Raw genomic sequence first — 15,022 nt, forward strand, 5'->3', positions numbered from 1 at the left:
CGCTTGGCATAACTCAAAGTATTTTGCCTCATAACCTGCTGTATTTTTAAAAGGGAAATACCAAGAGGTATAAAACTGACATTGAGGTTTTCAGCTGCATTAATGGGAGTAATCACTACCAAAATCAGATTGAGAACCTTCATATATACAATGTTTTTGGCCTGGTTTAAAGCTTTATTTTTTAACAGCTTTTAGATGCTCAGCAATCAAATGACCGCATGGTATGTAACATTCTGAACCATCATAAATCCCAATACTACAAGGACCTAATTCATTGTTAAACTCCATAAGATATAATAAATGGTCACCTAAATATAACAATAATAAAAGAAATGTGAAATGAATAAGGGAAAACTTATAAGAACACAAGAACCTCCCTCCTCCCAAGCAGTGATGACTGTTAAACAATAACTCCCCCCCCCCCAGCTATTTTGTAGAATGAAATAGATGGAAACAGGATTCCTAAGTCATAAGAACATAAGCCGTGCCTCTGCTGGGTCAGACCTGAGGTCCATCATGCCCAGCAGTCCACTCACGCAGCGGCCCATCAGGTCCAGGACCTCCAGGGTATACACATTCAGGTAGTCAAGTCTCTTGGCATAATCCCGATATAATTTTTGTTGCCTTCCTCTGGACCACTTCAAGTCTTATATCCTTAACAAGGTACAGCCTCCAGAACTGAACACAATTCAGGTATAGTTATAATACCAAGAAATTTGCTCCATTAATCAAATATAATAACAAATTTTAAGAAAAATGGAGCTTTATGTACTCAGTGACTTTGAGTGATTCTAGGCTGGACTTAACAAATTTAAAAAAAAATTATTTTCTGATCAAGCACAATCAAATTCATGGGAAAAACTTCAATGTCCAGTTTTTCCAACTTTTTCCAACCAAGGGTGTGCCTCAAGGTTCTGTTCTTGGGCCTGTTCTTTTTAACATAAGTGATAATGCAGAAGGGCTGTCAGGTAAGATGTGCCTTTTTGCGTATGATACCAAAATCTGCAATAGTGTAGACATCCTGGATGGTGTGAATAACATGAAGAAAGACCTAGTGAAGCTTGAACAATGGTCTGAAATTTGGCAGCTAAAATGAAACATGAAATGAAATGAAACATGTATTTGGACTGTAAAAACCCGAGGGAATGGTACAGTTTAGGGGGTGAAGAAGAAGAGCGGGACTTGGGTGTGATTGTATGTGATGAGCTTATGGTGATTAAACAGGTTGACAAACAAAACAACTGCAGATATGTACAAGATGCAGGCAAAATTTATTGTGACAAAACAAAAAGTATAATAAAAACCCTTTTACCAAACAAGGGACCCGACACGGTCCGTGTTTCGGATAAACCTTCGTCAGGGGTCATGGTAAAAAAGGATAAAAAAAAAATATGCCACAAATTATGTAGATTAAACTATCATAAACCAAAAAGACTAATACGCCGAGATTCGCCAACTGCTGTAAAGCGTCTCAAGATTAAACAGGTTGAAAAGGCAATGGCGACAGATAGAAGGATGCTAGGGTGCATAGGAAGAGCTATGGCCTGTCAGAAAAAGGAGGTATTGATGCCCCTGTTGAGACCTCATTTAGAATATTGTGTATAATTCTGGAGATCGCATCTTCAAAAAGATATAAAAAGGATGGAATTGGTCCAGAGGAAGGCTATTACAATAGTGCATGGTCTTCATCATAAAGTGTATGGGGACAGACTTAAAGATCTTTTATAAGAAACTTTTATAGGTACCATCAAGCCTATATAATGCATCAGGGTGTGTATTGGATCCTCCCCGAGCTCATGGAAAATCTTCCTGATTGGTTATGATTGGAATGGCAGCTCCTGTCTCCACTGAGATTAAGTCATATTTTGAGTATCAGGTTTCCAAGGTTATATAAGAACAATAGAATTTTGCTGGACACATGGCAGACATTAAAATGTATTAATAATTTGACACCTATTCCAATTCATAAATCCACCTGTCAGTCCCTTTGGCTGAACTCCAAGATTCAACTAGGTAGGTTTAAGGTCATCTGGAAACATTGGATAAAGGCAGATATACGCACTTTGAATGATGTAACGTCAGATGGTAAACTGCTTGACTTTTCACAATTGCAACATACATTTGGTCTTGCTAATTCTCAAAGTTATAGATGGTTGCAGTTGAAGCAGGCCATTCAGGAAGGGTTCCCTGAGTGGAAAAATTTTAAAAATCAATATAGCTTGCTGGTTTTGTGTTTTCAAGTGAACTTCCTGGGGCACCAGGCTGCTCAGTGGTATAAATTAATATCTGGATTTTTGAATAAGAAACCAAAGACTGGTCTTCGTGACATTTGGAGCATTGAGATAAAGCATCAGATTACTGCATCTCAATGGCCACGAATTTGGACTTGGAGGATGAAATGTATGATGTCTGCATCTATGAGACAAACATGGTTTTTCTTATTACATAGGATATTTTGGACCCCAGTTCGTTTACAGAAATTAGATAGTTCAAAGTCTAATAGATGCTGGCACAAGCTGGGACTATGGATCATTTATTATACTATTGTCCCTTGATACTTAAATTTTGGAGAACTATCTGGGATCAAGTGAACAATATATTGGAAAATCCAGTGGCATTGATGTATGATACCATCCTATTTGGTACGTTAATGAGAGCTAAAAGTCAAATATCTGCTAGGAATAACAAACTTACATTACATTACATTAGTGATTTCTATTCCGCTTGTGCCTTGCGGTTCTAAGTGGATTACAAATTAGAAGTCTGGACATTTCCAGCAGCATTACAGTACAAAGTAGCAAGTTAGGGGTTGCCATAAAACTTATTTTGAAGAATTGGAAGAACTGGGATAGGTTAAATTACACTTTCTGGTGGGAATCTCTTTGTTATACTTTTAAAATGGAGCATCTGATGGCTATACAGCAGGGAAGGTACAGGAAATTTATGGATGTTTGGGAGCCGTTGACTAAATTTTGTAAGGAATAACTGACTTTATTTTACTGATCTTTAAACATACACATCCAGGGTGGGAGGGTGGGGGAGGGGTTTGTACTGGAATTGTTTTGGGAATTTTTAGATAGTTTCTTGTGGGTATTTATTTTCTTGATTAATAGGTGGGAGGGTGGGGGGAAAATAATTGATTATTACTATGTAAATTTATTGTGCTTTTCTTGTAATATTATATGTACATGAATTATTTGTATGCACAATTGTAGTTGGAAAATTTAATAAAGATTATTAAAAAAAAGATCTCAATATGTATACTTTGGAGGACAGGTGGGAGAAGGGAGATATGATAGAGATGTTTAAATACCTACGTGGCGTAAATGTGCATGAGTCAAGTCTCTTTCATTTGAAAGGAAGCTCTGGAATGAGAGGGCATAGGATGAAGTTAAGAGGTGATAGGCTAAGAGGTAATCTCCATTTACAGAAAGGGTGGTAGAGGCGTGGAACAATCTCCCAGAAGTGGTGGTGGAGACAGAGACTGTGTCTGAATTCAAAAGACCTGGAATAGGCACGTGGGATCTCTCAGAGAGAGAAAATAGATAATGGTTACTGTGGATGGGCAAACTAGATTGGCCATTTTGCCTTTATCTGCCATCATGTTTCTATGTTTGTCTGGACTCGTCTTGCCAGGGATTCTCAAACCAGCCATATGTAGATTTACATATGATGGAGGTAGTGCATTTAAATTTAGCTCACATATAGTCATTATGGATATCTTGAAAAACCAGATCTGCTGCATGTGGCCACAGATGTGAAATAACTCCTGATCTAGCAGCATGAAAAGGAATGTAAGTTATACAATTTTTTGATGAATGTAATTAATAGAAATTTGGCTACTCTGACCAGATAAAGTTATTGGAAGGGAGGGAAAGGGACTTGTATACCCCTTTTTTGTGGTTATATGCTCAATAAGGTTTACATCACTGGAGGATTAGGTCACTTGCTCGGGGTCATAAGGAGCTTTGCTGGGATTTGATCCCAAAACATCAGGGTGCTGAAGCAGAAGCTCTACCACTAGGCACTCCTCACCTCCACTACTACATTGTAACTAAGACAAAATGTTATTTTGAGCAGACTCATTAAGTTCTATATATATTCTGTGAATAGTTTCAGTGTGGTTGCCGCTTAGTTCTGCAGAAACTGTAAAAATAAAGGCCAATGAACAAATATGTATCACTTTTTTGTTAGAACTTGCTCATAGATTAAGATGTATACTTTTAATGAATAGAGTTTTCAGACAACTAAAAAGTTAATCTATAAATAAATTTTACAAAATCCAAAACAGCGTATGTTAATTAAAAAAAAAAATACTCCACAATCTCTTTATACAGTATAATATTAAAAAAAAAAAAACCTACGATCCTATAACTACTTTTCTGGCTATTGGTAAAATTCAAAACAACTGCAACGGAAATAACCTGTGACTTTTTTATTTTTCAAAGTATACAGCTTTTTGAACAATTTTTATGTTGGACAAACTACAAGAACTTGCACCCTAAAAAACAACTAGAAGCAGAATAAAGTATAAAAGAATGTGCGGAAGCTGAACTATCTATTCACCAAGTGCTAGGTAAGCAACCTCGCGAGAGAGGGATGGAAGGACGCAACACGACGCCACGCCCTCAATGGGCCAGGATTGGACGAGCAGTTGTGAGCTCAGGTTCCTCCACCTCCCCCTTAGAGAGACGCTGAGCTGCTACTGCTGCGAGGCCCAGGGAGAAAACCGAACGCGTAGAAACTAGGTGTCGGCTCCTCCCCCAGCGGACGGCCAGGTACCGGTGGGAAGAAGAGTGTCTGGCAGGCTTGGATTGAGGTGGATTCAGTTCAGATGGGGACCGCTTCACACTGAATTTAGTGAAAGAAACGCAGGTAAGAAAGGGAGGCAAGATGGCGACCGCAGTCGGCGCCTCCGCCTCTTCCCCCTCCTCCACTCACCGCAGTCACGCAAAGCATGCTGGATGTTGAGGCTTCTCTTCCTTTTATTTTCCCTATTGAATGTTGGATATAATTAGAGAGAAGAAAACAGAGAGTTTTTTAAATATCTAAGACGTTCCCGAAAGCCAGACAAAGAAGAGAAATGTCTAGACCAAAAGTAAAAGTATGAACTACTCGCTTTTGCATAGTTTGTGCCGTTGTATTGAGAGGACGCATGCGCTGCCCTTGATGTGGGCGCTCGCGCTTGTATGCCGGTTGTCGCTTGCTGTTTGCGTGTACGCTTTTTACCCCCTGATCATATCTCTTCCGTTTTATTTATTCTCCAATCGTTTTGGTTTTAATGCATGTGAGAAACTAAATACAAAGGGTGATTTTTTTTTTTACGCTGATATAGGGACGTGACGTAATTTGGAAGGGCAGAGGTAGAGGAGGTGTAGAAGTTGTCTTAATAGATTTTTTTGTATATTTTGTAGTATATGAAATTATGTTAAGTAATGGAGCAAGTGTGTTTCGTGTATTTTCCTGTATAAGGACGCATAGTTGCAGCGGCTTTACTTTGATCAAACTTTGCTTTTGTGTGCTGACTGGTACTGTTTGTGTATGAGGGACTTTTAAGTTTCGAGGCAGTAAGTGTGTTTCGCGCCGGGTCGTTGATTGGTTGTAAAATCAACTTACAGGTGTGAGTTGCATGCGCCTGGTCATTAAATGCTGGTGCTAACATACGTATCAGGGAGTGCTGAATATTTTGGTTAAGTATTTCTTTTATCTTCGATATTAGCTTTCAGTGAGAGTCTGGCTTGTTCTTGGTGGTTTGGTATTGCTGGCTAGATGTTGTGAAGTACCGGTTTCTGGGGTTGCAGAAGACTGGATGACCTAGTGTCCTGTGGATAGGGAATTGGAAGGGGGGGGGGGTCTTGAAAGGGTAAAGTGAACAGGAGAGAGCAGGTTGATACCTCAAGATTATAGATACTGGTAGTGGAAAGGCCACAATTTTCTTTGGTGATGAGGGGTGGGGGAGTGTTTTGAGGCCATCTTTTGGTGCTGTTGTGTAGGCTTCCTAGCTTTGACTTGGGGGTGAAATATGTAAGAATATAAGAAGTTGCCTCCGCTGGGTCAGACCAGAGGTCCATCGTGCCCAGCAGTCCGCACCCACGGCGGCCCATCAGGTCCATACAAAACACCGCCCTCAGACTGATCTACTCCCTGAGAAAATATGATCATATTACAACTGCTTTCCTAGACTCTCACTGGCTACCTATGCAAGCACGAATTCAATTCAAATTCTACTGTCTATTATTCAAAGCATTAAACGTCTCCGCTCCCCCCATCTAAACAACCGCCTAAACCAGATCCTCACCTCAAGACAAAGAAGAACTCTGAACCCTTTTGCCTTCCCTCCACTCAAGGGCACTCAGCCTCCAGCACTTAGAAAAGTTGTGCTGGAGGCCTTAGGGTCAAAGAGTCAGGTAGCGATTAAAGGTAAACCATTTGCTTGTTTACTTAAAAAAAATTTGTAAGGATCAGATTGGGAAGCAAATCTATAGGTAGGGTTCTATAGGTAGGGTTTATTTTTTTATTGGGGGTGTTAAGTTGCTTCCTATTTTATCAACTTTCATTTTTAACTGTCTGAAATTTTTCACCTTATTTTAAATCCTCTCCCAGTTTGGCCTAGTTATTAGACCAATTCAAAATCAAAAAGAAAAAACAGATTAACCACTTCTTAAAGGTAGTTCTACCTTGTGGGGATTTAGTTATTAGATCAACATTCCTTAGGCAAGGAATGTATGCACTAGGTCTCATTCTGGAATCCTACAATCATGTTTCGTAAGTCTGACCACTAGGTGTAGTGGGGTAGACTTTTTATTTTTTTTGAGGGGGGATTTTAATTTTGAATAATGCATAGCTTTAGATTACTTGTAACAACCGTGCTGCCCTACACCTGTTAACAGGAAGTGATCACTTACAAAATGAGACTTCCCCATTTTCCCTTAAGTTAGCTGCTTCTAGTATAACTGCCCCAGCACCTGTTAACAGGAAGTGATCACTCACAAAATGAGACTTCCCCATTTCCCCTTAAGTTAGCTGCTTCTAGTATAATTAACTGTATCAGTTCTAGCTGCTATATTTCCTAGGCTATTTGAGATTACATATTCTATTGGTTGATTCATAAGTTCTCTGTAATTAAGACTTCCCCAGTTCCTAAGTAATTGATCCTAAATAACTTTAATTCAGATAATACTGAGCTGCCAGCTGTGCTTAAAAACATGAACGTTTGCAATAGAAACAGCAGGATAGATTGTGACTACAGCTATCAGGTTCAGTTTATTTGATATGCCACAAATAGTAAGGAATCTAAGCATGCAACAAAATCAAGTAAAATATAACAGGAAGGGATATATCAGTTGCAGCATGACAAAGAAAACAGGTACATTAGATAGATTGTGAGCCTACCGGGACAGATAGGGAAAATGCTTGAGTACTTGTACATAAACTGCTTTGAATGTGGTTGTGTATATGCGGTATATGAGTATACGGTATATGAGTCCCTATCCCTTATCAATACAAAATATGTAATTAAAAGAGAGAGGGTAGGAAAAGTTACAAAATCCCTATCCCTTAGTCCACCTATGTCTGAAAGAACAATAAGGTGGTGGTGATTAGGAACTTTTTGATTTTGCACTGCGAAGGCGCTAACTCGACTCGTTCACTAGTCTACTAAATTGCCTTTTTATCCAGTTGTAATTCATATGGTATCCCAGAATGTGATCCTAATACCTTTTAGTATCCCTGAGGAAGGAGTGTTTTTTCAAAACACGGACCTTGTCGGGTCCCGTTTCATCACCCAATTGGACCATATTTTGGATACAGAATTGCTTATTGTTCAAAGTAACATTTTTTGATTAAATACTTGGCATCTTGTACATCCATCTCTGCAGTCTTTTCCTCTGTTCGTTGTTTGACACATCACTTCAGTTCCGTTGGATTTTTTTGTTTGTGTTTGCCTTGGTGATTAGGAGGGGTGCATCAAGCAAACATACCATATTTTTTGCTCCATAAGACGCACCTAACTATAAGACGCACCTTAGATTTAGAGGAGGAAAACAAGAAAAAAACCCATTCTGAACCAAATTCTCCCTACCAGACTCTGTACCCAACCCCACACTCCTTGCCAGGCTCTGAACCCTGTCCCCCCTCTTGTGGTAGGCCGGGACAGGGCAGTGTCTAGTGGCTGGCAAGCAGGTAGGGACAGGGCAGGCAGGGAAGTCTTTCTGTTTCCTACTCAGCTTTGGAAAATGCACATCTCTAATTTACTATAATTCCAGCAGCAGGGCCCCCTTTCCTGATATCTTTCTGCAGGGTACCTTTCTGCAGGGCTGGGACTCCTACTGATTAATTCCGGCAGGAGGGCCCCCTTCCCCGGTACCTTTCTGCAAGACTCCTCCCTCTCCCCGGTACCTTTCTGCAATCCTGGAAGTCCAGCGCTGCATCGGCAGCCTGCCCTACTGGATGGCCACCCGAATCCCCATCTGTCGTGGCAGTTAGAGGCAGGCGTGAGCCCCGAGCACGCCTGCCTTTTCCTGCACTGCCGCCCAAATGGTGCCATCAGCTTGGTCCAGCGTGCATCGGCAGGCTCCCCCATCTGCTGTGGAAGTGAAAGACAGATGCAAGCCCTGAGTTCACCTGCCTGGTCCCGTGCCACCACTCGAATGGTGCTGTCAGCTCCCGCGAGTCTCGTGAGAACCAACGGCACCATTTGGGTGGTGGCGCAGGACCAGGCAGGTGCGCTTGGGGCTCGCGCCTGCCTTTAACTTCTGCGGCAGATGAGGGAGCCTGCCAATGCAGCGCTGGACCGAGTTGATGACACCATTCAGGCGACGGCATGGGACCAGGCAGGTGTGCTCAGGGCTTGTGCCTGCCTCTCACTGCCACGAAAGATGGGGACTAGGAGAGCCTGACGATGCAGTGCTGGACCGCCAGGATTACATAAAGGTACCGGGGGGGGGGCATGGTATTCGCTGCATAAGATGCACCCTTATTTCCACCCACTTTTTTAGGGGAAAAATGTCTTATGGAGCGAAAAATACTGTAGTTCTGTTCAGAAGTCTTGCATGAGGGAGTGAGGTTTCATTAGAGGTACTCTCAATTGAATTAGTTTTTTTTATTTTATTAAAATTTTACATTTTAAAAAAGCACTTCAACTTGAATACTGATTAGAATTACAATATAAAGAAAAATTGGATGGTATACCCCGACCAAAAGAGAAAATTTAGTCCACAAATTACATGAGCCAAGACCTAAGTAAACTTCAATAAAGAAAATATAATAAATCATTTATCAGAACATAATAGAAATAACAGAGACTACTTCCAGCAGCTGGTTCGTTAAACTGTAGGTGCTATTATTGAACCAGTGGTTACTCTCCACCCTTCCTTAGCCACAGCAAATTGTAACAATTGCTTGGGTTTAAAAAAAAAGAAAACTTTTTTTCTTCTAATGAGATACAACACTTAGCAGGAAATTTTAGAACAAAAGAACCACCCAAAGCCAAACCTCTTGGTCTGTAGACCAAGAAGTCTTTTCTTCTCTTCTGCGTTTCTCGAGAAATGTCAGGAAATATATGAATTAGTTGAACCCAAAAAAGTGTAGTATTCATATGTCTGAAATAGGTTTGAAGAATCCCTATCAAATTCTAAAGCAAATGAGACAGAGTAGTTCTTTCAGTTATTACTTCAAGGGAGCTTTCCAAAAAATTTAAGTTCAATCCACTTGCATCTGTTCCTACTGGGCCTGTATGAGTGAACTTTCTTGCGTCTCCGAAGAAATATATTGCACTCTAACAATAGGTGGTAAACTTTCTTCTGGTATTGAGAGAGTGTCTTGCAGATATTTCCGGATGATTTCCAGACCAGAAATCACTGGAGACTTGGGAAAATTCAAAAACCTCAAATTATTCCTCCTTTGTTTATTTTCCATAAATTTTAATTTTCTGTAAATGAAAGATCTCTCTAATGGTTTCCAGTTCCAGTTATTTAAGTGAATTGATCTGCTCATCATGCTGCTGTATTCTTTTACCTTGTTCTCTTAACTTAAGTCCATACTCATTTACTTGAGAGCTGATAGTAACACTATCTGAATGTAGCATTGAGATGGCTTTTTTGAGGTTGGAGTCCATTGTCACAATAGCTTCCCACAGAGCATCTAAGCCAGTGGTCGCAAATTCATGGGCCGGGGACCACATGTGGCCCGCCAGGTACTATTTTGAGGCCCTCGGTATGTTTATCATAAACACAAAAGTAAAATAAAACAGTTTCTTGATCATATGTCTCTTTAGCCAAAAGGAAAGATTTATAAACTAGAAAGATTTTTATCTCATGCAAAATTGTAATTTCTTTAATAAGACATTAACTATTTTTTCTGCGGCCCTCCAAGTACCTACAAATCCAAAATGTGGCCCTGCAAAGGGTTTGAGTTTGAGACCACTGATCTAAACTAACTGTTGCAGGCTTAATTATCTCTCCAAATTGGTAACTAATAGGAGCAGAAATTGAGTTCTTACCAGCATCTGTTTGGGGCCAACGAGCTCCTACTGCTCCTCTGGGGCTCTCCAGCTGTCCCTCTCCCCAGGTATGCAGGAATGCGTCTCCCTCCACATAGTTTTCTCTCTCGGGCTGAAGAGGAACCTGAACTTTGATCGGGCTAAGAGAAGCCTGATCCATACAAGGTTCGTGACAGAATCTGGCATTCCTTCCGAAGCTGGTAGCATCCCTCTCTGATGATGCGTCATTCCGGCATCCAGTGTTGTCTGAATTAGATTCCTGGAGCTCGTGGCTGCCGGAGGATTCAGCCGCATAGCTCCCTTCCTCTTCCCCATTGAGTGCCAAAGAAAAATCCTAAGCAGCCGAAGACGAGATAGCATCAGAGAACAAGCAGGGTCGGAAATCACTCAGCCCTGCGTCTCAAAATAAAAAATGCTGCCGCCAGTGGTTGAAGAGGGAAAATCAGAGGACACTGACATGGAGCTCACTGCCAGACGTCCAACACAAATGCCAGCTTGGATTCTGGCTTAATTGAATTAGTCAATAGAGGTGCTATGGAAGATAAATGAGAAATAATGAGGGGCAGAATCCACCCCTCAATGCAGACAACAGCATAGCGTGACTCAGAAATACTGGATTAGATTAGATTTTTATTGATGACTGATAACAAATATACATTAAACACTAAACGCAGCATAATCCATGTCATCAGATTTGTCATTGTACAAAAACCAACCAACCCAGACAACCCCCTCTCAGCCCACATCCCAACTAGTCCAGGCATGAAAGAAACCCTGTACAACAATAGAAATCAGTTCCATAGTAACAGAAAACAAATACAAATTTTTGGGGGGGAGGAAAGATGAGGTATAAAGCCCACCAAGGAGCTAAATCATCAGCATCACCTACCCCCCCCCCCCAGAAAACCAAGAACCAACCTGAACGATTTCAAACAGTCCCCCTCATTCTGAACCTGCTATGCTATCCCCCTCCGAACCCGCCTTACAACTAGAACCCTATCCCATTTCTCCCCACCGTGAAACACCCTGGAACAAGGATACCCCAGGGGTACCAACACTACTATTTAGAGTTCATTAAGTAAATTACTCCTTCCTCTGGGATGCAATTGCACCAAAGAGGGTCCCCAAATTTTTAAATAAAGTTTCCATCCCTTCCATTTCCCATGGACATTCTGTGAGGGGTTTATAAACAACTTGCAAAACAGTTCCAGGATACAAAGAGCTCGGAGGCTTTGACAGATCCATTAAAGGATGTGTTTAATAGATCTTTGGAGGCGGGAGAAGCTCTGAAGGATTTGAGAAAGACAGAATATGAGTTGCCATGCTGCATGAGACTAAAGGTCTATCTAGCCCTGTATACTGTGGTACAGATCCAAGTGACCAACTCTGACAGAAACCCATAAAGTACAGTGTTCTCCCCAGAATTTTTTTCCAGCCGGTTGGTATGAAAAAGTAGCCGGGTGGGGTGGGACAGGGAAATTTGGTGGTTAGAATAGGGTCATTAAATCCAGTGGTGTACCTAGTATATGACACGAGAGAAGACTTCCGGTTGAGGTGTAGGATGTGGGTAGGAACCTTTTCCCACGGCTTTGTGCCCTGCAGCACCCAGGGAGCCGGCCCGAAGACGCTGCGTTGATCGCTGCAAAACATTGTCTTGGGCCCGATGGAGGTGCCGGCCCTGCGGACTGGCAGAAAATTTCTGCGGACCGGCACCATTCCACAAACTGGCAGTTGAAGAACACTAGAGCACCAACACACGAATTGTAAAACTAAACACATCAGATCCTGCACAGTCAACTGATTTTGTAGTCAGTGCTAACAGGAAACCATGTCCTTTTCATACACACAGAACAGAGAAACACCCTCACCCAATATGGAATAATCACAAATTAAAAATAGAAATATGTAGACAAAAGTTAAATTAATGCAACACCACAGAAACAGTGACACATCCCCTAATACTGTACAAAATATAAAGACAGTAGATGTAAATTTGAAAAAACTGATACATAACAATCACCACTTTAAAAACCAAATAGAAATAAAACAAATAACAAGAAATAAGAAATACAATTTTATTGGACTAATCCATTTTTCAGTTAGCTTTCAGAGGCCAAATCTTTCTTCAAGATAGTACAGTATGCAGCTGTTATGATATCCTGTCCTGACCTGAGGAAAGGGGTTTAGTCCAAAAGAAATAGCCTTATTTCCATTTCCTATTTATAAAGTTTTATCAATACAGTTACAATACTACTTGATTCTATGTAAAGCAACAAAAAAATATCTCTACCTTTTGTAGTTTCTGCTTTAATCATCTTCTCTTCACTCTTTTCTTTCTATACAGCGTTTGTCCTCTCTCCCTTTGATGCAACATCTGCCCTCTATCTTTGCCCCTTCCACCCAACCTCTGCTCTCTCTGCCCCTTCCTTCCACTGTCCACCCTCTGTTTGCCCTTTCCATCTAGTATCCGCCCTCTCTCTCTTCCATACAGCATCTTCCCTTTTTTATGTCCCTTCAATAAACTGTGCCCTTTCTCTCCTTTATAAATGATTCATTTCAGCTTCATCCCCTCTCCATTTTTCTGACTCCACTCCCTCCCCTATGCTCTGGCATCTCTCTCTTCTACTTTCCTTCCTTCCTGCCCACTCCACACCATGGTCTGCCATCTCTATCTCCTTCCCTTCCCTCCCTCTCTGCTCTGGCACCTCCTCTCCTTCCTTTCCCTCTGGTCTGACATTTGTCTCCTTAGTTTCCCTTCCCTCCTCCTTGCCCTAGCATCTCTCTCCTCTCTCCCTTCATTATCTGGCATCTCTTCTCAACCTCCCTCCTTCCTTTCCCCTGATCTGGCATCTCCCTCCTCCCCCCCATGCCCTGGCATCTCTCCCTCCATGGTCTAGTATCGCCTTTCCTTCCTTCCCATGGTTTTGGCATCTCTCTTTCCTCTCCTCTCCCTTCCTGGTCTTTCTTCTCCTTCCTTCCCTCTCTCTCCTCAGTTGGGTGCAGCAGCAGCATTTTTCTTCCCCCTTCCCTCTGACTCTCCTCCTCCACTGCTCTTCCCCTATCCACTCTCCTCCTCCACTGCTCTCCCCTCAGTCCTGCTGCAGCTTTCCCTCTTCCATTTTAAGTCCAGCAGCACTCTTCTGTTCCCAATCCAGCAGCACCTCTCCTTCTCACTTCCCTCCACCACTCAGCTCCAACAGCATCTCTCCCTCCCCTCTACTTCCGTTTCCCCCACTGACTAGCTGCAGCACCTCTCCTTTCCACCCCCAGGGCCAGCAGCACCTCTCCTCTTTGATTAGCAGGGCTCCTCTTCCTTCCCTTACCCATTCACCTCCCAGGTCTAGCAGCACCACTCCCTCCTCTCCTCTTTTCGTCTCCTTCTATCAGCACCCCTCCCTCTTATCTCTCAGGTCCATTGGCACCACTCCCCCCTCCCAATTAACAGGGGAGTGGTGTCTGTTGTAACTTGCCTGACTGCTGCTGTAGCTTTAGCGAGTAAATTCCCTCCAGCAGCCTCGGGGCCTCCGAGGAAGAAGGAAGTTACATTATTGGAGGTGGAGCGGCCTAGCAAAATACCCGAGGCTGCAGAAGGGAATCGATTCGATAACACTACTGCAGCTGTCAGGCAAATTACAATAAGAAGAGAGCGGTGCTGCTACTAGTCCAGGGTATAGAGAATAAAAAATAACAGTGGCGGGAAGCTTGCCGGCGCTACATATCACGTGTTGGGAACCTCTGTACTAAGGGACTGAAAATGAACATACAAACAGTTCCTCATCATTGGTTTTTAACTTTTTCCCCTGCCTGGGAAAGCAAGGGGCACTACTTTTAAGATTTACTTCACAAGTAGGTAAACGCAAGAAAGCCAGGGCGGGTGAAAAACGTTTGGCCTCTCAAGACGTGAAGAAGAAGAGAGGCGATCCAAATCACCTTGGCACCACACTGGAAACATTTAATTTCCTTTACGGAAGTAGCCTTGAGTTGATAAGTGACGTTTTCACATTCTTTTACCTTGAAACAAGTTTCCCCAAAGCAATTTTCTACATCCCCAGGCTCGTCTTCCTGATCGGGAATGGGAGCCGCCCAGCGCATACGCCCACAAAATATAAATTGCAGGCTAGTGTTACGGGGAGGGTTTGAAAATCGCCTGTTTTTTTTTCGGGGAGGGGGTGTTACTTTCTTTATTAGGAGAGAACGGTGCTGCTGCTAGTCCAAGATATAGAGGATAGAAAATGACAGTGGCAGCAGGAAGCATGCCGGCGCTGCGTTTCCCCAAAGCAATTTTTTACCTCCCCAGGCCCGTCTTCCTGATCGGGAACGGGAGCCGCCCATCGCATACACACACCAAATACAAATTGCAGGCTAGTGCCGCCTTAGCCCGCAGCGAACACATGCTCTGGGGCTCTAACATGTGCGTGCCGGCTTCCCTTCTCTCCCCCCCCCCCCAGACATAACTTCCGGTTTCGGAGGGAAGAGAAGAGAAGCCGGCACGCACACGTTAGAGCCCTGGAGCATCAATTCACT

At 42.4% G+C, this 15,022-nt stretch overlaps 1 protein-coding gene across 2 annotated transcripts in view; it reads left to right on the top strand.

The window, feature by feature from the left end:
- The first annotated feature begins 4,615 nt into the window (after window positions 1–4,615).
- Window positions 4,616–15,022, top strand: part of SRCAP (Snf2 related CREBBP activator protein) — an 891,636-nt gene continuing 881,229 nt past the window's right edge. The window contains exon 1 of one of the 2 annotated variants that reach the window (XM_033945009.1): window positions 4,616–4,875. The gene's annotated coding sequence lies outside the window, so the exon portion shown is untranslated. The remainder of the gene's footprint in view (window positions 4,876–15,022) is intronic. The other variant, XM_033945008.1, reaches the window with a different exon arrangement.

Source organism: Geotrypetes seraphini, chromosome 5, assembly GCF_902459505.1.
Source record: "Geotrypetes seraphini chromosome 5, aGeoSer1.1, whole genome shotgun sequence".
Lineage (NCBI taxonomy): Eukaryota > Metazoa > Chordata > Amphibia > Gymnophiona > Dermophiidae > Geotrypetes > Geotrypetes seraphini.